The sequence below is a fragment of the Ambystoma mexicanum genome, chromosome 6p, assembly GCF_040938575.1.
Source record: "Ambystoma mexicanum isolate Mex_15411 chromosome 6p, UKY_AmexF1_1, whole genome shotgun sequence".
Lineage (NCBI taxonomy): Eukaryota > Metazoa > Chordata > Amphibia > Caudata > Ambystomatidae > Ambystoma > Ambystoma mexicanum.
The window spans coordinates 391465981-391490199 of record NC_090935.1 but is presented as its reverse complement, the minus strand read 5'-3'; positions in this window follow the sequence as shown (position 1 = coordinate 391490199).

Below are 24219 nucleotides of genomic sequence, written 5' to 3'. Positions count from 1 at the left end.
TGTCCCTCCAGTGCATTTCAAGTATCACACATATGTTTTTCTGTAACAATTGTGATGTCACTTCCTGTGCTATAATCAAGGGCAAAACTCACATTATAGTACTTCTTGTGATTCTATCATGGTTAAATGTCATATGCTACAAGTGTGTGGGATGATGAGGCCCAACAAGGCCAAAACACATGTCTGGGGTTGCTTTTTCTACTCTTGTCCAGAGGAGACTTGCCTAGAATGTCAGTGGTGAACTGCTCCTGTGGGTGGGACCAGACTGAAATGCAAATGGATGTTTCTCCTCTGTGACAAGAACAGTAAGCTAAAACTTGCTTTTAGACAGTCCTAAGTGGAGCCTACCCATAGAGAAAGGTATGTGGCTGTGTTTGTTCTCAGTAGAGGGACTCCAAGACCATTTGCATATATGTGTAGGCACTTGAGGTTTCACCTTAAGTTACCATGGGTAATCTAGACTTGCCTAGCATTTTGGCGCTGGACTGCCCATGTGGGTGTGACCAGACTGCTATACAAATATACAAATGGGTATTTCTCCTCTTTGAAAGGTACAGTGAACTAAAGTGGTTTGTTCCTCGGTAGAGGGGCTCTCAGACCATATGCTTACATGTCATAGGGAATTGCTTCTTGATGTCAGAGAGTGTGTGTGTGTGTGTGTGTGTGTGTGTGTGTGTGTGTGTGTGTGTGAGATGTCACTTCAGCTACCCTGACTTTTTGGTGAATTGATACCCTTGCCGTTTACAATCTAGCAGGCCCCTATGCCACTTAGTCACAATTTTCAAAGGGGTTGTTTATGCTGCACATGTGATGGTTTTGATATTAGCAACTAACTTTTTGTTCTTAGAAACTTTTTATGCAGCTAAAGTATCACTAAATATATCTTTTCACAGACATCACAGCACAACGTTGTATGCTTTGTGTTGACCATCTGTTTTCCTAGAAATGGCACACATTGGGCTTCATTATAAGTGACTCGGTCCAGAAATAAATGTGGCGGTTACACTGCGTGTCTGCCAGTAATGGCACTGAACTACCGGCAGGCCTGACCTGCCGGTAGTTCAGCCACCTACCGGCAGGTTTTTCACTGAAGCACCGGCACTGTTACTTACGGTGCTGGTGCTTTATGGTTTATCAGGGAATGAGAAATGACTGTACCGCCACCGCCTGTGATATAACATATCATCTATCTTCACTGTAGTACAACAAGGAGGCTGGAAGCAAAACAGCAATCACAATTAGTAGCCAGTGAAGACAATTCATTGAAGTAGCCTAATGCTGGAGCCAAAGCAGATACAAGTTCCCACGTCAGACAGCCTGCAGACATAATTATTTTGGAGTAATTTAAAATAATTTTCCTCTTCCAAAATTTCCTCTTTAACAGAGTGGGATAGAACGTTCCACATATCATCTTTCGGCTGTTTGCAGTTTTATAACATATTAAACATAATTATCATACTCCTTTGCACAATTATTGGACTGGCAGGATCATTTGCCATAAAAATTTAAAAAGCATTTAGCTATGACCACTAAAAGGTAGATCGCAGCTGTTGTGTGTGTAGAATATTCCACAAAATACAAACCTGGAAAAACATTGTATTTTCGATCTTTCACTCAATCAATGGCAATGTTTGTATTCTGAAGTTGGTTTCATGAAAGCATAGCTCTCGATCTTAGTGTTGCGATGGTTTGTGACAACACCCTATTTCGTTTGTGGTGGGTGAAGTCCCATTAAAGTTAATCGGCATGTATGGGGCTTGGTGGGTCAGCGCATTGATTACACGGTGGGGACACCCGCCTTATGCGTGTAAATTGAGAGGTATGTGAAAGGTTTTACACCCACTACCATGGACATCTTGGTGTTGCAGGAAATGTCTCTCATTTGCAAATATCAATAGAACCGGTCAGCTCTGCACTGCTCTGACACTTAGATCCAAGCTCTTTACTGTGCAGGCTGGCTCCTGGTTCCCACCTTCTTTATGTGTAGTCTCTATGTAGTCTCTATGTTGTACGCATCAGCAATGGACCCATGAGCCTGAGTAGAGTCTTCTCTATCTAATAGGATTGACTGAGATCAGGGCTATACCACTGTCAGAACTACAGGGTGATGCAAGAAAGCGCAACTACAATTCAAGACAAACAAGCTATTACAAACTAGCTTTAGACAAAGGATGAAATACAAATATTTAACATTTATGAACGAAATATTACTGAAGTTTCAAAGTCAAAGGTAGGAACAGACTATAACATTAATGGCAGCTGTTGAAGGCTTACAATGCAGATCGCGGCAAGCTAATCTGCTGTGATATGCCGGTTGGAGGGGGACACAAGGAATGTTGTTTAGTGGTGAGCAGGGGAGACATGCAGTTTGGTGGGGGGCTCAAGGGACATGGGATATGTTATTTGGGGTGTGGGGGGCCTAGAGCTGGGCCATGCCCATGCAGTTTGATGGGGGGAATAGGGGAATCCAGGGCCATGCCCTTAAATGTAAATGGGAGAGGAAGGTTGAAAAACTCTCCTACCCCGTCAACCCCAACTGACTAGCGCCTCTCAGGAAAAAATTTACTTTTCGGCTCACTATAGGCATCATGTAGGGTACCTTCGACCATCTGCCAAAATCATTTCAGCACCACTGCTCTACTGCTCTAACAGGTCTTCTGTACTTAGATCCTGTCTCAGGATCCTTATGCTGTAACTTTATCGTGATCAAGTCACCTTCTTGAACATCGTACCTTTGGAAGATTCTTCACCTATCATACCAGTTCTTCATTTGTTTGTTACTTTTCTTAATCTGCCACACTACATCCCCCATATTCACGATATCATACTCTCCAATGCTTGATAGCCAGGGCTGTACCAGTGTGGATGCAGCTGTCCTCTTCAGCAGACAAAACGGGGAAACATTGGTAGTCCCGTTGGGTATCAAGCGATGAGCGGTATGGCCTTTATGACTGTACTGTAAGGATCCATACCACATGCCATGGCTAACTGAAATGCCCCTATGATGAACCTATTGGTCGTCTCCTTGTGCCCATTGGTCTGAGGATGATATAACCAAGCTTTTACCTGGCAGATATTGTTGTCCCCCATGAACCTTTCCATATCTCAGGAAACTAGTTGGACGCCCAATCCTGTGACGATTTCTTTAGGCAGATCTTCCCTCTGAAAAATATATTTGAGAACACCCACCACAGTGGATGTCATTATGTCAGACACAAATTCAGTTTCCACATATTTAGACAGATATTCAACCAATACTATCCCATATTTGTGTTTGGGTGGTATCACCTCCAGGGGACCTATGAAGTCCAGTCCCAGCTTGTGCCACACACCTTCTGGCATCTCAGTTCGGATAAACAGAGCTTGCTTGACCGTCAGCCTCTTGTCACTATTTAGGCACTCATGACACCTTTCCAACAGGACCCTTATGTCCTGGCCTGTGCTGGGCCACCAGTAGGTCTCTCTCACACATTGCCTCACCATGTTGCTTCCCGGCAGCCCTGCACATGATGATCTTCCTCATACCTACTTGCAGAATAACCTGATTGCCTCTTATCAAAAACCCTTTGCTCTCAAATACATTGTCGGCCACTTTCCAATATGGCCTCAGCCCTTCAGGAATCATTCTTTCATCGGGCCATATCTTTTCTGACCCATTCTACAAGTTTCATTGAGTAATTGGGTGTTTCCTCTGTCCAGTGGCCAACACTCATTTCAAGGACTCCATGCTTGGAAGGCCCCCCGAGGAAGCTGCTACGCACTGCTAATTGAGTACATTGGTGGCTGCATCTCTTGCTTCGTTTAGACAGGACATTCAGTCAGGTTGGCATTCTTCCATCCCACAATATGGAAAATCTTGTGGGTATACTCCTGAAGCTTAGCAGCAATTCGGGCAAGGCGGGATGTGGGCGTTTATGTCCCTCCCAGGCTTAACATGTGGATTAACAGTTAACACCAAATGAAATTGTGTGCCACAGACATACATTCTAAAGTATTCTACTTACCAGGCGAAAGTTAGAATCTACTTCTCCACTGTGGAATAGTTTTTTTTTTTCACCTGGGACAGTGCTTTGTTAGCAAATGCCACAAAGTGTTCTACATCTCTCTTCTTCTGCATCAAATTCGCCCCCAGACCATATGCACTGGCATCAGTTATTATGATTGTCTTCCACAGTGGATTGCAAGGTTGAAGGCATGGGGTGTGTCCGATGCACTCTTTGACATCCTCCAACACCCTCATCTGCTCTTGGTGCCATCTATATGCTGCTCCTTTCTTCAGTAACTCCCTCATTTTTGCAGTCCTCTCTGAAAAATTTGGAACACATTTTCTATAATATTCCACCAGGCCTAAGAACGACCTCTGTTCATCCTTGTTAGCCAGCATTGGTGCTTCCACTATGGCCTTTAACAAGTTCCTTTTTGGAATGATCACCTCTCTGGAAATCTTGTATATTGAGTACTCTACCTCTCTGGCTTTTATCAGGCACTTGTTCAAGTGCAACCTCACTCCAGCTTCTTGCAGTTTGGTCAATACTTTCCGGAGTAAAATGTTGTGAGTTTCCACATCCTCCGGATATATCAAGATGTCATCTGGAATTTGGACACATTGCCGATGTTCCGTAGCAGGGAGTCCATCATGGGCTGAAAGGCCAATGCAGTGGGTGACAGGCCAAATGTCATGCGGATAAACTGGTATGTACCAAACAGTGTTATGAACACCATCAGTGGCCTTGATTCTTTGTGTGGGCTGATTTGGTGAGAGGCACCCCTTATATCAAGTTTCAAAGCACCATTATGAGGATCAGCTAATGTATTCAGGGGAGAGGGCAGCTGTACGTGACCAGTTCCAGATTTAGACTTCACAAATCAATGCAAATCCTTATGTCTTCCGAGTTCTGTTTCTTAATCAGGACAACTGGGCTCAGACAATTCAGATGACTCCACCATCTCAATTGTGCAGCCTTTTAACATCTTCTCCAACTGCACCTGCAGAGCTCCCCTCGCTATTGCCGGCACCAACCTCACTGTGCTTTACTGGAACAGCACAATCTTGTGCACATAGTTCTTAATCTTACCCGATTTATTAGAAAATAACCGGGAACACTCTTCTCTGGAAAGCGGCACACCTCCTGTGTTCACTGACAGCACATGGTCCTCTTTTCTGGGATACAACCTGATGTTCAACTTCGCTTGATCATCGCACCTTAGCACAGCAGGACCCTCCTCCGAAAAGTATACTTTCATCCTTGTCACTCTTCCTTTCAATTCTACGGTGCCCAGGATGTACCCCAGCAGGATCATGGCGGCTCCACCAAAGAACTTTGGTTTTGCTTAATTTTCCTTACTTCCACCTTATCTTTGCTGACTATACCTTTATTTGTGCAAATCGGTAATATATTATAAGATCTGAACTTGAGTACACCATCACTCTAGTTTCATTTCCGTCAACCTTGATGACACAGTGCGGTTTCCCCCTTCTGGCCACACTGTTGTCCACCATGATGACGGTCGAACACCCCTCTTCCTCTGACGACTCCTCATCCATTATTTCTTCACTCATAACTGATGCAGCCACTGATGCAGCCACTTTCTTGCTCTGCTATTTGTAAGCTACAACTATGTTTCCAAATCTTCTGCAGTTTGAAAACTCTTTAATCCTAGCTGGGTACTCTCTGTCATTCACATTCTCCTCTTTGGTGTCAGTCTGCCACTTGTCTCTATTCCCCTTGAACTGCACCAAGTGCCCATCCGGGACAATGTGGCTCCATGCCAGCTCCTTGCACCCACATGAGGTTTCCTCCCCTGCCCTGGCCTTGTCCAGCTGCAACTCTTTCTCCAATATTAACTTATCTTGCAACTTCCTGTTGTTAGTGTGCACTATCAACATGTCACAAAACTATCTTCAGAGGTATCACGAAAGGCACACAAGGCTGCCAAATCCATAATCTAAATAACCTAGTCATCCACCGGCTCTACAGACTTCTGCATCCTGCTGTAAAACCAGATCCTGTGAAAAACTATATTCACCTTGCTTGTGAACCTCTTCACAATCCTTCTCACAAGCTCCATGTAAACACCATCACCATTATCGTGCACCTCTTTGGGCTTCAACCCCATTCTCTGGCCTTTGACGCCTATGTTTAGCAGCATCACCCTCTTTCTCACTGTAGAATAAACAGCACCTCCCATTTGCTTCCAAATAAGTTTCAAACAGCAGTTCCCATTGTGTCCAGGGATGTTTAGGCCTACCTGGAGATTACAGGTAGGGAGGCATGTTATCAACATTGCATCATCTTCACTGTGGGTTTGATTCCCATCCTCGCTACCAATGATGTTGTGGCCTGAAGGAACACACTAAGCTGTAGTGAGGTTGATGTCTTTGTTCACCTCCTGTAATACAGCTAATAAGTACATAGTTACTTTACTGTGATTGTGCATAGAACATATGTGCAATTGTCCATCAGAATGTTAGTCAAATAATATCCTCACAAATGTGGATGAGTGGGAGTCCTCTTAGGAGGAGTGCTGGGGTGAAGGTGCCGACAGCAGAAGCCCTCACTCAGAATCTCTGCACAACAGGCTTCGCGTGTGCAGCTTAGGTCGCGCAATAGCGAGTGGCCCAACAAATCATGAGACTTACACCCCACAAGTGGCCTTTGAGGGAAAGTCAGGAAGAACAGGGCTTCAGTGCACTGCCCATGAGCAAGCAGACTTCAGCTCCCTAAGAACACTGCCAGATTCAGCACGGTATCTAAGGAAGTTTGTTTGTTTGCTTGTTTTATTATTTATAATTCGCGAGTGTACCTGGGGGTATCAGGGCGCAGCCTTTACAAGAATTTTCGAAGCTTGGTTACAGTACAAAGAATATACATAATGCAAGAATGAAATTCACCAGTGTTATATACAAATCAGTAGTAGGCCGACAGGCCAGTATGTACAGGTAGGCAGGAGGCACACGTGGTAAAATTTGTGCAGGTAGCGCTGTGCACTTCATAGTCTTAGTGGGTCTCCAATTTCAGCCAGGAGACTACCATGGAGCGGAAGTTCAGATAGGGCATGTCTACTCTAAGGTTAGGAGGCATGGAGTTCCACAACTTAGCAGCTCTTACCGGGAAGCTGTTGCCTCCTATCGTGGACAGTTTGTAGTGGGGGACAGATAAAACAGTTTTTGGATGCAGTTCTGGTGGGTTTTAGTGACGAGTGTCGGTGGAATCTGTTGATCAGGTATGTCGGGGTGGCATTGTTGAGAGACTTATGTGTGAGTGATGCCATTTTTAGTAGAATTTTATCTCTAATGGAGTGCCAGTTGTTCTGTTGGCTGAGTCCTGTGATGTATTCCCTTCTGGAGATGGCCAGAGCTGCTCTGAGGGCATTGTTTTGAAGGGTTTGCAGTTTACTGGTAGTAGTCTTGGTGGATCCTAGGTGAAGGGCATTGCAATAGTCGAGGCGAGACAGAATAAGAGCTCTGGCAAGTGTCGGGCAGCTAGAGTCCGATAGGAATGGTTTATCTGTGCTGATTAATTTGCAAGTATAAGCCATGGAGGATGCAAGGAAGCTCACTTGCTTTTTGAGAGAGAAATTGGAGTCTAGATAGAATCCCAGTGTTTTGACCTCCTGTCCGACTTTGATGTTATTTCCGTCAATCACGAAGGAGTTGAAGGCCGGGCCGAGTTTCTTTATGCTGAGTGTCGTACCTAGGATGATGAGTTCTGTTTTATCATCATTCAGGCATAGAACATGAGTGGCCATCCATGCCTGTATGATGATATACACCCTATTTACCAAGGCCAAATCCTTTCCATAATCTCCAGAAAGCGGAAGGAGGATCTGAGTATCATCTGCGTAGTTAGTGTAGGTGATACCGAGATGATCCAAATCATCGAAAAGGGGCTTGGTAAATATGTTGCATAGTGTGGGGGAGACACAGGATCCCTGAGGAACGCTGCAGGTGATAGGTATAGGGTCTGCTGCAGCCGTGGGAGAAAATACCCTCATGGTCCTACCATTAAGGAAGGATGTAAACCAGGTAATGGCCTCCGTAGAGAAGTGAGCTGAGGTGTAGAGGTGTGAGCATAGGACAGAGTGATCGACCAAGTCGAAAGCTGCAGATAGGTCAAGGAGAAGAAGTAAGGCGGCTTGACCATTGTCTCAGAGCGAGTGGATCTGGGTTTTCAAGTCAATGAGAGCGGTTTCGGTCCCGTGTTGAGGGCAGAACCTAGATTGTCTAGATCCTAAGAGGTTGTGTTCTTCCAAGTACTTCTGTATTTGTACATAGGCAACCTTGTCCAAAAGTTTTAGTAAAAAGGGAATGGTCGTTATGGGTCAGTAATTTGGAGGTATGGCTGGGTCGAGAGTGGGTTTTTTCAGTAATGGGAGCACCCAGGATTGTTTTAGGTTGGTGGGGATGGATCCGGTAGTGAAGGAGGCATTGATCAATTTTGTAATGAAAGGGGAGAGGTCACGGGCAGCATCTTTGATGAGCTGTGCAGGGCACAGACCTCTCTGGCAATTGGACGGTTTCAAAGATAAGATGATTTTTTCAACTTCCAATATGTTGACTTTAGAAAACTGGAAGCGGGCTAAATCAGTAGGCATGAGCTTGTTGGGAGGTATTGAGTTGCAGGAGTCATTCAAGGAGGCTCTTCTACCAGAGATTTTATTTTGAAGAGTCACAATCTTATTTGCTAGGGCATTTTGAATTTCTGAGCACCAGCTTTCATCTTTAGAGCATGTGTCAAGGGGTGCTGTGGGGGTTTCTACTTCCTTGATGATTGAAAAGAGTTCTTTCATGTTGGATTTAGCTTGGGATATGCGAGAGTCAAATGATGTTCGTTTGGCCAGGTAATGTTCTTTTTTGTTTAATGCAGCTAATTTGGAAAGCTTGAATTTGTTTGAGTCTGAGGGGGATTTTTTCCAGATGGCCTAGCAATTTCTTTTTTGCTGCCTTAGGTTTTTAAGGAAAGGTATATACTATTTATTGAGGTGAGTTTTCGGTTTGCTGGATCTGAGTTTTAAGGGGGTGATGCGGTCCAGTGAGGTGGCCATAGTCTTATTATATTCTTCAACCAGGGACTCAGGGTCCAGGTTGTCTGTCAGTGTGTTAAGAGTGGGGAGTAGATTAGGGATAAGTCTTTCTGCTGTCATGTTTTTCTTGTTTCTAGTAAGGGTGGCCTTGATGGTAGGCAGGGGTGGAGGTCTATCGGTGGAGAACAAGAATGATATCAAGTGGTGGTCAGTCCAGGCTACAGGTGAGATATTTGTGATATTCGCTAAGCAGTTGTAGTCAGCCACCCAGTCGAGTGTTCTGCATTTCGAATGTGTTGGTAGCGTGCATCTTTGTGCGAAGCTTAATTCAATGAGGGTGTTGTCTATGGTGCTAGCGGGAAGGTCTTCCGGGTCATTGTAGCCCAAGTTGAGGTCTCCTAAGGTTAGTGCTTGAGTGGAACTTTTAAGGTTGCTAGATAGAATAGAGTTGAGGTCTTCATCGAAGGTGCCAATGGGGCCAGGAGGGTGGTAGATCAGATACATGTTAAGGGTTTTGGTGTTAGTAAGTGGTAATTTGACTGTTAATATTTCACAGGAAAGGGCGACTATAGGAGTAGCTAGTCTCATGGTAAGACTGCACTCATGGATAATTTATTATTGATTTGCTGTCTAATCACTGACTGATGGTCTTTTCTGAAGGCACACCTGAAGTTATTTCAGCATCCAGAGATCAACTGAGGTAATTGGTAAAGCAGTTTTGCAATGAAAATATAGCTATAGACAGAAGAACATACTGACAGAGGGCAAAGGAGTATATGTGCTTGACCGATCAATAATTGTTGACTGGTTAGCCGTCAGATGGGTTTTTGGAAAAGAGATCATTCAAGGTGGAGCATATTTGGCAAATGTTATTGGTATTTCACAATGTATGATCACTCAAATGAGTTTTGGTGCTTCAGAGAGGATATTTGAGTGCTGCAATTGATGTTACCGTTTGAAGGGCCAGGTAGTTAGAGCTGTCTTGAACAATCTTACAACATACAATTGTCAGCACTGTGAGCCCAAACCAGGTATGTGAGACCAATTTAGCATTGATCTGGTACAATGTATCATAAGACTTCTCAAATTTAAATCAAACACTTCCACAATTCTGACACAGTAGAAAGTCACTAATATAGGGTCACAGGAAACAGCTTGATATCCAACTGCAAAGCACATACACAGCTGATATATCTGTCAAGGTTAGAGTTATGCTCAAATCCCAATTAGAACAACATGTAAGACATCCCCCTGTTGAACATGTAGAAGAGACATCCATCACATAGAAGAGCTCTGATAGTCTTTGCTTTTGCCTAACAGAGCGTTGGACACAACAAGATTTTTTACACGTAGCTGTGAGGAATACAACAACACAGAAGGTACAGATTATTTACATTCACACGTTAGTAACACTTGTTTTCTTAAATGTTGAGCATTGCTGACATTATTCCTTTTGTTTTTCTTTTCTTTAACTACTACATAATCCGGACCTACTTGGGGTATGTGATTTACATTCTTATTGTAATATGATGCATTGTCCTATATTTTACAACTGTTTAGCAATAATATTGAATATGATTTCAGTACAGCCCTGAAGATGGCCATAGACCGAAATGCATTGGCATATGTACTTACAAATACGCTGACCTACATATTTACTGGTTGCCTCATTACATAAAAGTTAAATATGAGACATGGGAACTAGAAATGTGAATTAAACATTTCCCTCACAAAATTTCTTACTGATTTTTTGCATTTTTTACTCTGGATAAAAGCTTTGAAAACACTCAATTTACCTAGAGCACCAGCCTTAAATAGGGTACCGTCACCTTATTTTTTCTGTTTCACTGTTCTTGCTTTTGCCAATCCAACCTCTGCACCTTCTGATCCTCTCCCATCATCTCTGATTCCTTTGGTCTACCCTCTTCTTATTCCCTTTCGTACGGCTCATTTAAATTTTTCTGTCTAATGCAGTCTTCCCATCTTCTTTCAAACATGCTTCTATCATACCAATCTTGAAGAAACCTTCTCTTGGCCTTACTTTGCTTGCTGGCCTTTATCCTATTTCTCACCTGTCTTTGCTTTCTAACCTTCTTAAGCACATAGGCTATATGCAGGTTTCCTCACATGTGACAACAATCTGGCTTCCTTCCTCGACACTCCACTGAAACTGTTCTCCTCACTTTTTTCTAATTCTCTTCTCACTTCTCATTATTCCAAGATTTCCTCTCTTCTTATACTTGTGGATCTTTCCGTGGCCTTTGATAGTGTTGATCAAACTATTCTTCTTTCATCTCTCTATCCTCTTGGTTTCTGTGGATCTGTTTTGAATTGGTTTCACTCTCACCTTTCAGCTCAAACCTTTTCTGTCTCCTGGCATGGCAAATTCTCTTCTACTTTCCCTCTTACCTATTGTGTACCTTCAGGATCTGTCTTAGGTCCCTTACCTTTTCCCATCTACTCTATTGCATTTGCACTATCATTTCTTACTTCAGAATCTTTTGTCACCTTGACATGGATGTTTCCCTGATCTTAGTATCCATATCTGCACTCCATATATGCTTTCTTCATGGCTACTTGCAATCTAAGCTCGGGTGACTACTCACTATCCTCATTTAAACCCTCTTTATACTTCTCTGCCCATATTTCTGCCATTTCTTGGTCCTGTCGCTTTCAACTCTTCAATATTCGCAATCCTGTGTGCATCATCCTCACTAGTCAATCTACTATCAGGCCGATTCGTGGAATTCCTCACAAAAGTGTCGCATGCGGCTGGCGCACAGCGTGCCCGTGCGAATGACTGCGCGGGCCGCGTGCGATAAAATCAATTTCTGCGCACAGCGGATTCATGGATTCTCGCCTCCAAAAGCAGACGTGGCGCAGAGTGGCGCAGCGACCCTGCAGCAGTGCCAGTTACGCCCCCAAGAACGCCCTCGCGCAAGGAAAAGCCATCAAGATCGCAAAATCATCGCAAAGGGCTGCGCCATCCCTGTACCAGTTTATCGGACTGGCAAACAGCAAACGCAAAGCGGGGAATGTGTATTACGGGTTTCGGGAACACGCGTGCGCGAGAAGTCTCACACGCGAACTGGCCTGGGGGAGCGTGTGCGTGTATATCAGAGGTGCGTGAGAAGTTTCACACACAAACGGGCTGGGTGCGTGTATTTCAGGGGTGCGCGAGAAGTTCCACACGCGATTGGCCTGGGTGCATGTATTCCAGAGGTGCGCGAGAAGTTTCACACGCGATCGGGCCTGGGGGAGCGTGTGCGTGTATTTCAGGAGTGCGCAAGAAATTCCACACGCGATTGGCCTGGGCGCGTGTATTCCAGAGGTGCGCGAGAAGTTCCACACGTGATCGGGCCTGGGGGAGCGTGTGCGTGTATTTCAGGGGTGCGCGAGAAGTTCCACACGCGATTGGCCTGTACGCGTGTATTTCAGAGGTGCGCGAGAAGTTCCACACGCGATCGGGCCTGGGGGAGCATGTGCGTGTATTTCAGGGGTGCGCGAGAAGTTCCACACGCGATTGGCCTGGGCGCGTGTATTCCAGAGGTGCGCGAGAAGTTCCACACGGGATCGGGGCTGGGGGAGCGTGTGCGTGTATTTCAGGGGTGCGCGAGAAGTTCCACACGCGAATGGCCTGGGCGCCTGTGTTTCAGAGGTGCGTGAGAAGTTCCACACGCGATTGGCCTGGGCGCGTGTATCTCAGAGGTGCGCAAGAAGTTCCACACACGATTGGCCTGGGCGTGTGTCTTTCAGAGGTGCGCGAGAAGTTCCACACGCGATCGGGCCTGGGGGAGCGTGTGCGTGTATTTCAGGGGTGCGCGAGAAGTTCCACATGCGATTGGCCTGGGCGCGTGTATTTCAGAGGTGCGCGAGAAGTTCCACACGCGATTGGCCTGGGTGCGTGTATTTCAGATGTGCGCGAGAAGTTCCACACGCGATCGGGCCTGGGGGAGCGTGTGTGTGTATTTCAGGGGTGCGCGAGAAGTTCCACACGCGATTGGCCTGGGCGCGTGTATTTCAGAGGTGGGTGAGAAGTTCCACACGCAATCGGGCCTGGGGAAGCGTGTGCGTGTATTTCAGGGGTGCGCGAGAAGTTCCACATGGGCCTGGGCGCGTGTATTTCAGAGGTGTGCGAGAAGTTCCACACGCGATTGGCCTGGGCGCGTGTATTTCAGGGGTGCGCGAGAATTTTCACACGCGATTTCAGCAGGGTACGTGTATTTCAGGGGTGCGCGAGAATTTTCACACGCGATTTCAGCAGGGTACGTGTATTTCAGGGGTGCCGGGGAGTCCTACATGTGATTTGGCAGTGTGGGTCCTCCCAGGTGTCCCCTGTACACCCTCCACGGCCCGTGCAGGCAGCCCACACCACAGGGGACTACCCTGCATCCCTGGTCATGTCCCGCAGGCAGCCCACCCAACATGGGCATGCCCCCCAGCAAAGGCACATGTCTCCTTGCACTACTGATCACCAACTCATGTCCCCTTGCACCCCCACCCCCAGCATTGCGGGGCACCTGCCAGCAGGCCCCCACTCATGTCCCACTCATGTCCCCCTGCACCCCCACCCCCCAGCATTGCGGGGCACCTGCCAGCAGGCCCCCACTCATGTCCCACTCATGTCCCCCTGCACCCCCACCCCCCAGCATTGCGGGGCACCTGCCAGCAGGCCCCCACTCATGTCCCCCAGCCAACCAGTCATCACAATCTAGATCCCTAGCTCTTATGGTCAGCCTCCGAATGCAAAACACCCACTCGAGTATTGCATCCACCCACTTAGAAATGGCAATGACATGATAGAACCCCAATAGCAAGTTTGGAAATGAACACATGGCCCTCACATTCACCCAATGAGTGTCAGTGAATCTCAAAACCCATATCATAATATGCATGATACCAATGAGATGATACTACACATTGAAGTTTGATGAAAAAAATGTATTAAAAACAGCATAAATGGAATTAAAAATAAACAAATGACAATGGGAATCAAAAACCAAAAGCAGCATGTCCGTAAAATAATGAAAAACGACAAATCATAATCCAAAGGAAAGGTGTCCAAAGTCCCAGTTCAAGAAAGTAAATCCAAGGTAAAAACAAAACCGAAAGCCATTGCTCCATGGGTAAATCAAAAAAAAATATATAATCCAACAGTCAACTATATACAGATAAACAAACCAGCGTCCATGATCCCAACTGAAGAAATGAAACCTACATAAAAATACTACCTAATAAAATAAAACTATATACAAAAATGTGGCCCATTGTCCAAAAGGTCCAAAATAAATAAAAAAGCAAAGGAAACCTAACACTAACTACATAACTATTTACAAGGGCAGCGGGCTAGTCCGACGGCTCACTGGTTGTTGTCATGGGCCAGGGCATTATCGAACTCCTGTTCAATGGCTTGGAGGCGGGCATGTTCCCTGGCCCGAGGTCCCGCAGGGATAATGCAGTGTCCAGCTCCAACTCCCTGCGAAGACCCTCGAGGCACTCAGCCCGCCTCAGCGCCCTCCGCATGGAGTTCTCCGCCCTGACCATTGTGAGCCGTTCCTCCTCTGCCCACTGCCGCTCCGCACCTATCTGCTGGCCCAACCGCTCCCACACGGAAGCCCCTCCCATTCCAGGGTTCTCCTGCCCTCCGGCCGATGCCTGCACCCCTGATGTTGATGGTCCCGAGCCATGATGCCTCCCACGTCGAGCCTGCCGCTGCCTCCGACGCAACTGCCTGTGCCAGCACGACGGCATCCAGGCAGATGGAAACCAGCGATGCCGTCATGCACGTGACCTGCCCGATGATGCCGTCACATCCTCCATTTGCTGGGGTCCAGTTGCTGGTGTGTCCACCCCTGCTGGACCTCCGACTCCCGACTGTGGCAGGGATGGGATCCCCACCGAGGTTGCTGCATTGGTCGGGGCAGGTCCACAGGGGGCCCTGGTGGCATCTGGGCCGGAAGACGGCATGGAGTACGACTGGCGCATAGCCTCCACAGAGGAGGAGAGGGTCGCCAGAGTGCCCGACACATGTACGAGACCCCCAACCATGACCGCTCCCAACTGGGCCACGTTGCCACGGTGCTCTTCGTGATGACGTGCGTGCTCCCCCCGGGAAGCACGCACCTTATCACGAATGACAGCCGTGCGCAACGCGACACCAATCAGGACCTTCTCCATACGGCCAGGGGTCCCCTCGTCCGCAGGTGGAGGGGAGTCAGATGACATGGACATCCACCCTACCTGCAGACGAGCCTGGGATGGGGCATCCCTGCTGGTGCATGGTGGTGCAGTCACAGTGTCAGGGACAGTGACATGCACAGGCACCTCCACGGCGACCTGTGCTGCCTCCTGCCCCTGCCCCTGGACTGCACCACTTGCACCAGCAGGGATGCCCCCACCAGGCCCCATGTGCGGCTCAGTAGCGGCCTCCTCCTCCTCTGTGGAAACCACCAACCTGGATGGATCCACACCGTCTTCCGCTGTTGCAAGCCCCTGTGGGTGCTCACCCACCCCTTCCGTTGTAGCCGTGGGGGCATCCCCGCCGCTTAGCTCCACAGCACCGTCTCCGCCCTCTTCTTCACTTTGCGCTGTGTAGAGGGAGACATAGAACATACGCATCAGGGCACTGTACAATGGTCCCCTAGACAGGAAGCAATAGCAGATGAGTGGCACTGTCAAAGATCACTTCCATCATGTCCCTCCACAACACATGGGTCAGTGCAGGCAAAACACATGCAGTAACAGGCATGGCGCATGCTATGGACATAAGCAAACATGTCCAAGGGACTCTTGAAGCATACAATGTTGTTTTTGGACTCACATGCATCATGGGTCATGCCTATCACATGCACACACTTCAACGTACTTTCATCCATCTGGACTCGTACACCCCAGACACAGTGGATGCAAGGATAACTAGGCTGCATCAGTGAATCTGAACATTGTCACAGACATGTGTCATGCATCCATGGCATCCACAAGTCACAGACATGCAGGTCAGAAACACAGACATGGATACCATACATGTACATGGCATCAGCACCCATCCCTCACCCACACCCATGTCCAGGAACAGAGACTGGCATGCTCTCACGTGTCCATTCCGCATAGGGCTCCCCATGTTACAGTTCAACACATACACCAACCGTGTGCTTCACACATTACTGGTCTCACATGCATGACCATGATGTCCCTGCACACACACACGCGTACATGGCCTATGTCACACATACAGGCAAGTATCAGACAACCAGAACGCTGCAACATGCCCTGTCTCACACAGCAATGCTTGGCCACTTACCGCTCGACTCCAGACAGGTCTGCCTCTCAAGGATCTGGGCATGGAGCGCTGGGCGTACGCGTTCCAGGAACCTCAGCTGGATGGTACTCATGCTGCCCCGGCCCCCCTCCACGAGGCGCTGGGCCTTTATGAGGGTCCTGGACCTGAAGTCCTCCCAGCGCTTCTTGACTTGCTTGATGCTGCGGGTTGCCACCCCCTCTGCGTGGATGGCAACCACAAAGTCGTCCCAGATCCTGTCCCGTCCTTCCTTGTCGGTACGTGGTGATCCGAAGAGGGCATCAAAATGCCCCAGGACAAGCTCCACCAGGACACCAACTTCCTTCTGACTGAAGCTGGTGGCCCTCTGCCCCTCTGGCTGGGGGTCGCCAGTGGTCTCGGATGGTGTTTGCCCCGACATGGCGACCCCCGAGGCATGCATGGGTGGGCAACTGGGTCCTGGGGCTGGGCTGTGGAGCGATGGTATCCCAGTCGGGAGTGTTCTGTTCCAGCAGGGGTGGAAACAGCAACTGGACCCCTGCAGATGGCTGATGTGCAGGCACCAAATGGCAGGGCACGGTGGCAGCAGGCAGGCAGGCAGCAGCAGATGGCTCGTGGGAGGCTGCTCGGGGCTCTGGGGGGCAGTAATTTGGCCTTTTGGGCAGGAGCGTGGTCTTCTGTGTGCTTACGCGTGGCCAGCTTGATGCGGAGTGATTTGGCACGTGAAAATTCTACACGTCAGCGTGTGAATCGAGGAAAGGCCCTTAGCGCGTAAGCACGTCAGCACGCATACGCGATTCTATTGGACCAAAGGCCTTTAGCGCGTATGTTTGTCTGTGACGTATCGCGCACGGGCGTTGCTTTTCGTGGGGTGCGGTGCGTGTGTTTTGCAGTTGGGGTTCACACGCTATTACTTCACAGCGGGTGGGTGTTGGCTAAGCGTTCTTCTACATGCAAGGCAGACGGTGAGTGGTACCCTGCTCCCCCAGACCTGATCGCGTGTGAAAACACCCGTACCCCGCTCCCCCAGGCACGATCGCGTGTAAAAACACCCGTGAGCCACTGAAATACACGTACCCCGCTCCCCCAGGCCCGATCACTTTTAAAAACACCTGCGAGCCCCTGAAATACACGTACCCCGCTCCCCCAGGCCCGATCGCAAGAAAAAACACCTGCAAGCCCCTGAAATACACGTACCCCTCTCCCCCAGGCCCGATCGCGTGTGAAAACACCCCCGAGCCCCTGAAAGACACGCGCCCAGGCCAATCGCGTGTGGAACTTCTCGCGCACCTCTGAAAGACACGCGCCCAGGCCAATGGCGTGTGGAACTTCTCGCGCACCTCTGAAATACACGCGCCCAGGCCAATCGCGAGTGGGACTTCTCGCGCACCCCTGAAATACACGCGCCCAGGCCAATCGCGTGTGGAACTTTTCGCTCACCCCTGAAATACACGCGCCCAGGCCAATCGCGTGTGGAACTTCTCGCGCACCTCTGAAATACACACACACGCTCCCCCAGGCACGATCGCGTGTGAAACTTCTCGCGCACCTCTGAAATACACGCGCCCAGGCCAATCGCGTGTGGAACTTCTCGCGCACCCCTGTAATACACGCGCCCAGGCCAATCACGTGTGTAACAATACACGCGCCCAGGCCAATCGCGTGTGAAACTTCTCGTGCACCTCTGAAATACAAGCGCCCAGGCCAATCGCACGTGGAACTTCTCGCGCACCCCTGAAATACACACGCCCAGGCCAATCACGTGTGGAACTTCTCGCGCACCCCTGAAATACATGCGCCCAGGCCAATCGCGTGTGAGAAACTTCTCGCGCACCTCTGGAATACACGCACACGCTCCCCCAGGCCCGATCGCATGTGAAACTTCTCGCACACCTCTGAAATGCACGCACATGCTCCCCCAGGCCCGATCGCGTGTGAAACCTCTCGCGCACCTCTGAAATACAAGCACACGCACCCCCAGGCCCGATCGCGTGTGAAACTTCTCGCGCACCTCTGGAATACACGCACACGCTCCCCCAGGCCCGATCGCGTGTGAAACTTCTTGCACACCTCTGAAATACACGTACACGCTCCCCCAGGCCCGATCGCGTGTGAAACTTCTCGCGCACCTCTGAGATACACGCACACGCTCCCCCAGGCCCGATCGCGTGTGGGCCTTCTCTGGTGCACATTTTTTTCCTGCGCAGGGACGCTACCGCCTGCTTTCGTGTGGCGGACATGTATGGGCCTGTGCGCGTCTTTGGCCGTGCGCTGTTTTTCCCTATTCGATTCCATGAATACGTGTTGCAGGCGAGCGTGTGGGCGTTCTGCGCACTTGCCTCCTGTACTTCCCCCGTGACCCACACATTTTCACGAGTTGTTCCCCATTCTGCGTGTGACGCCCCGTGTTATGCCTACTTTGTTATGTGCGCCGCGCTATGTGCGAATTCGCTCTGGCCTTATCGCACGGCGTTCGATGACCTGTGCGCCAGCGTGCGCCAGCGTGCATCGCGCACTTTTTCAGCGCACATCCCATATTTTGCGCGTGCGCGGACTTCAATGAATTGATGTGCGATGTTTTCTGTGCGATAATCGCACTTGCACTGCGATTTTCGCTATTTCACTGCAAATCGCACGTTTTCGCACACGTGCCCCCTTTTTTTGGTGCACATTGATTCCATGAATCGGCCTGTAAGTCTGTACACTTTTCCCTTATATGTTCTCCTCTATTCTACTGCTCTAGCATCCTTTTGGTCTTCCTACATATCAACTTGCCCTATTTGTTCAATCCAGAATTCTATGATTCTTATGTTCATCTACTTCTTCATTTATTTTTTTGTGACTCCACTTCTTCTGCTTTACTTTCCCTCAATTGGCTTTCTTCTAATTCTCGCTTATTAAACCATTTCCTTTGCAATGTCTTTAAATGTTTCTATGGTCTTGCCCACATTGCCTTTCCTCTCGTATCTCCTTTCATTCTCCCTCTTGTTCTCTCAGGTCTCAGTCCCAATGCATCTTTTTGTCACTTGTTCCTTTTTCTCTTCTAGCACCTATATTCTGGAACACCTTCCCTCTTCCTATCCATTCTGTATCTACTTTTGCTCTATTTAAGACTGCTCTCCAGGAACATATGCTCTCTGCCTGATCATGGTGTCTTGATATGAATTACATGTGTTTTATCATTCTAATATGTTCAGCGTTCATGCGTAAAGCGATATAAAAATGCAATACAATACAAACACAAATACAAAGAGTGACTATCAGTGTTGTTTTTAATTTCAGAGGAAAGAAGTTCCGTTGGAGGTCAGCAAGAAGACAACAAGTGCAGAAGCATGAGGAGGTAAGGGTATACTGATTCAGGGTTATGCTGAAGCTTAGAGTGAGAGGAGGAGAGGTACGTTGAATAGAAGAAAATAGGCAGGAGGATCAAGATCGTGAATCGATGGGAAGAAGAGTGGAGGGAATAGTTATGTATGGATAGACAGCTTGAGGTAGTGTGATGTGCTGGCAAATGAGCAGGGTAGATTGGAGAGCATACATATGGCAAAATGTAGAATACAGTCCGGGGGGAAAAGGAGTATACAGGGAGGTATTGGAGCAGACTTGTGTTGTAGTCACGTTGGCTTGTGACTAAGGTAGAAATAAGAGTTTTAGCAGACTGATAGGATTGGTGAGGACTGATCTTACAAATGTTGAGGATATTGATCCTAACAGAGTGTTGGTTCTAAAGTGTTGGAGTATCATATATGATCGTAGGTGAGGGTATGTGTGCTTCAGAGTGAAACAGCAGTCAGAAAGGGAAGAACCATTAGAGGATAGATGATTATATATATTTTAAAAGCAATGAAGGAGCACATAGGAGATGATCAAGGTGTGAACAATGTCATTGATCCCAAGGATACAGATGGTTAATATGAGAGAACAGTGGTCGAACAGAATGAGTGTAGAGGAGAGTTTGGAATAGTAGGTACAGGAAGCAAAGTCATTAGCATTGGTGATAGCCATCTCATATAAATGATGTCTGCAGAAACAGTATTGGAGGGGTTCATTTAAGTAGTGGGGTTGGTGGAAGATGGGCCAATAGATGACAAGGCTGTTTGGGTATGCAGAGGGCATCTTGTGAATAGATATTACAGTAGCTACTTTGAAGAATGTGGGAAAGGTACCAGTAGGATGGATTATGTTGTGTTATGCTATTGTGATTTATACTGCACAGCGCTACCATTTTTATGGTCAAAGGGGCAGCCTGTACAGCCTGTCCAAAGCAAGATCAGCAAGACTGAGGCAAAGATAAGCTAAACAGCAGAATGATACCGCAAATGTCTAAGTGTAAGGTGCATTTTTTGAAACAATAAAGCAAATGAAGTGCAAAATCAAAGTAAGCATAATTGCCTCCTAAAGAAGGGTAGAGTGGAATTTGAAATTTGAACTTTTAGTCGAAGTGGTCCTGCGGAGGTCTGTAAAAAAAGCCACACACATTTGAAAGTCTTCGACACCCGCAAGTGGTTTCATCCCAGCTGAGGGAGACCCGAGGTGGAATAAGCTATGGGAAGGGAGCCTCCTTTCCTAATTTTGTTGAACTTTGTGTTGAAAAAGCCTGACAGATGGGGAATCACATGAATTTTGTGCTGAAATGTTATTTAAAGGTCTGAAAGAGAGACTTGAGTGTGGAAGGCGAGGTGGGCCTTGATCCACATTTTAGAACTGATTATTGTTCTGAGAACCCGAGCCGGAGTATGCCATCCTGCCTACAGGGACCTCCTTACTCCATGAGGTCTAACATGAGGAGGAGAGCTGGTTCAACTACCTGTGTTAATTTGAACACTGATTTTTTCTTTGCATACATTTCTACTTTATACACTTTTGTAAAAGAGATAGGGCAGGTATTTGTTTTTGTTAGCCTATCTCATTTTGATTTGGCAGATCCATTAGGACCGTGTTGTTTATCATTTGATTGCAGAGACTACTCTGATCTTAGTCTTAGGGCAGAGTAGGAGTTTTCCAACCCCAGAAACATCAATAAAGGTTTTTCAAATGACTCCCATTGTTCAGTGTCATACTTATGATGCCATGCCAACCCCACAGTATGCACAAACCAAAAAGAAGAGTGTGTCTCAAAATCCAAAATGGGGTAGAAAGTGAGATGAGATAAATTTACTGGAGATAGTAAAGGAAGGCATACACATACATGTTTTAAAGTTGACATGTGTATGGGGTTATAAATATGTCATTATACAACTTTTATTGTGTCTAGATTAGGAGATATAAAATGATAGTAAAAAATTAAGGAGATCATCAGATTTTTAAATCAAGAGATTGGCTTCAATCAGGAGGGTAGAAATCAAAGGAGAATATTAAATACATAAAGAAAAGAGTCTTAAAACATCAATAATAAAACAAGACCACAGAAATTGACAGAAAGTGTAAATGATGGGACAAAAATAACATCATTGCCTACATTTTTAAAGAGATTTAAAAATAGTTTTTTTTGTAAAAAGAGGCAATTGTTGGTGCCTGCTAAAATTAATCAGTGTGGTACAATTGATACAATAAATAAAAGAATACAAGATCTGGTAAGTATTGACAGTCGACTTGTCATCATGTCAAACAGGCCTCTTTTACACCCATACAGGGCACTGCCGAGATATACACCCAAGATAAGGCAGTATCACGCGGTATCACGCAGATTGGATCTGAGACATGAATAATAAAACACTCATGCCATGGCCTCAAGAGGGTTAATTGTCAGAAACAGTATTGCAACATATGAAAACATATTTGCATGCTACATAGAAGGGGAAGAAGTTACAGAAAAAGTTGGCCATTTTAGAGTTGTGGAAAATGTATCAGAGTGAGAAAGAAGATCCGCTTGAGAAGGAGTGGATTCTTAATCAACAATAAGAGGAGGATGTAACACCTTCGGTTCCTCTTTCCCTTTCTGAAAACAAGAGTACAGATACTGGGGAGCAGCAATTGTTTCCTTTAAAGGAATTGAAAGTGGTTGTGAGGTATGTTAATCAGACATATGAGCCCTCTGCTAATAACAGTGAGCAAAATGTGGAAGAAAGAGAACATAGACATGCAAGGAAAGTAAACAGTGTGATGAGAGAAAGGATAAGCAGGAGAAAAAGGACAAACAGGATAGACAGATGGAGATAGAGGAAGAAGCAATGAGACAAAGGGAAGTGAAAGACAAGGCTAAGGGAGCAGCAATAGTACAGAATGAATGGTTGGGAAGACAGATATTACTCAAGCTAAAGGATAAGCTATTGATGGGGTTTGAGAAAGAGAAGAAAGAGAATAGCGGAAAAAGAAAGAAATAGAACACAAGAGAGCATACAAAGAAGAGAAGGAAAAAGAGAGGAAATAAAAGGAAGAATTAAGAAGGTACTAGGCAAGGAAAGAAAAGGAGAGATTAGAAGAGAAGAAATGAGAGAAGATAGAAATAAAAAGAAAAAAGTATGTAGGTTGCAAAGATGGCAAGAGGAGGAAGAGTTGAGAGACATGAGGCAAAGGGAAGAAGAGATGAACAGAAGTAGAAGACTAAAGAATGACGTGATAGATTATTTATTTAATAGAAGCATAGTGCTGATCGAAGCACGAGAACAATCTGAAGAAGATAGAGGGTCACCACAGCCCCGAACTTTTTGCGCACCCCTGAAATACACGCGCCCAGGCCAATCGCGTGTGGAACTTCTCGCGCACCTCTGAAATACACTCACACGCTCCCCCAGGCACGATCGCGTGTGAAACTTCTCGCGCACCTCTGAAATACACGCGCCCAGGCCAATCGCGTGTGGAACTTCTCGCGCACCCCTGTAATACACGCGCCCAGGCCAATCGCGTGTGTAACAATACACGCGCCCAGGCCAATCGCGTGTGAAACTTCTCGTGCACCTCTGAAATACACGCGCCCAGGCCAATCGCATGTGGAACTTCTCGCGCACCCCTGAAATACACGCGCCCAGGCCAATCACGTGTGGAACTTCTCGCGCACCCCTGAAATACACGCGCCCAGGCCAATCGCGTGTGAGAAACTTCTCGCGCACCTCTGGAATACACGCACACGCTCCCCCAGGCCCGATCGCATGTGAAACTTCTCGCACACCTCTGAAATGCACGCACATGCTCCCCCAGGCCCGATCGCGTGTGAAACTTCTCGCGCACCTCTGAAATACACGTACACGCTCCCCCAGGCCCGATCGCGTGTGAAACTTCTCGCGCACCTCTGAGATACACGCACACGCTCCCCCAGGCCCGATCGCGTGTGGGCCTTCTCTGGCGCACATTTTTTTCCTGCGCAGGGACGCTACCGCCTGCTTTCGTGTGGCGGACATGTATGGGCATGTGCGCGTCTTTGGCCGTGCGCTGTTTTTCCCTATTCGATTCCATGAATACGTGTTGCAGGCGAGCGCGTGGGCGTTCTGCGCACTTGCCTCCTGTACTTCCCCCGTGACGCACACATTTTCACGAGTTGTTCCCCATTCTGCGTGTGACGCCCCATGTTATGCCTACTTTGTTATGTGCACCGCGCTATGCGCGAATTCGCTGTGGCCTTATCGCACGGCGTTCGATGACCTGTGCGCCAGCGTGCGCCAGCGTGCATCGCGCACTTTTTCAGCGCACATCCCACATTTTGCGCGTGCACGGACTTCAATGAATTGATGTGCGATGTTTTCTGTGCGATAATCGCACTTGCACTGCGATTTTCGCTATTTCACTGCGAATCGCACGTTTTCGCTCGCGTGCGCCGTTTTTTTGGTGCACATTGATTCCATGAATCGGCCTGTAAGTCTGTACACTTTTCCCTTACATGTTCTCCTCTATTCTACTGCTCTAGCATCCTTTTGGTCTTCCTACATATCAACTTGCCCTATTTGTTCAATCCAGAATTCTATGATTCTTATGTTCATCTACTT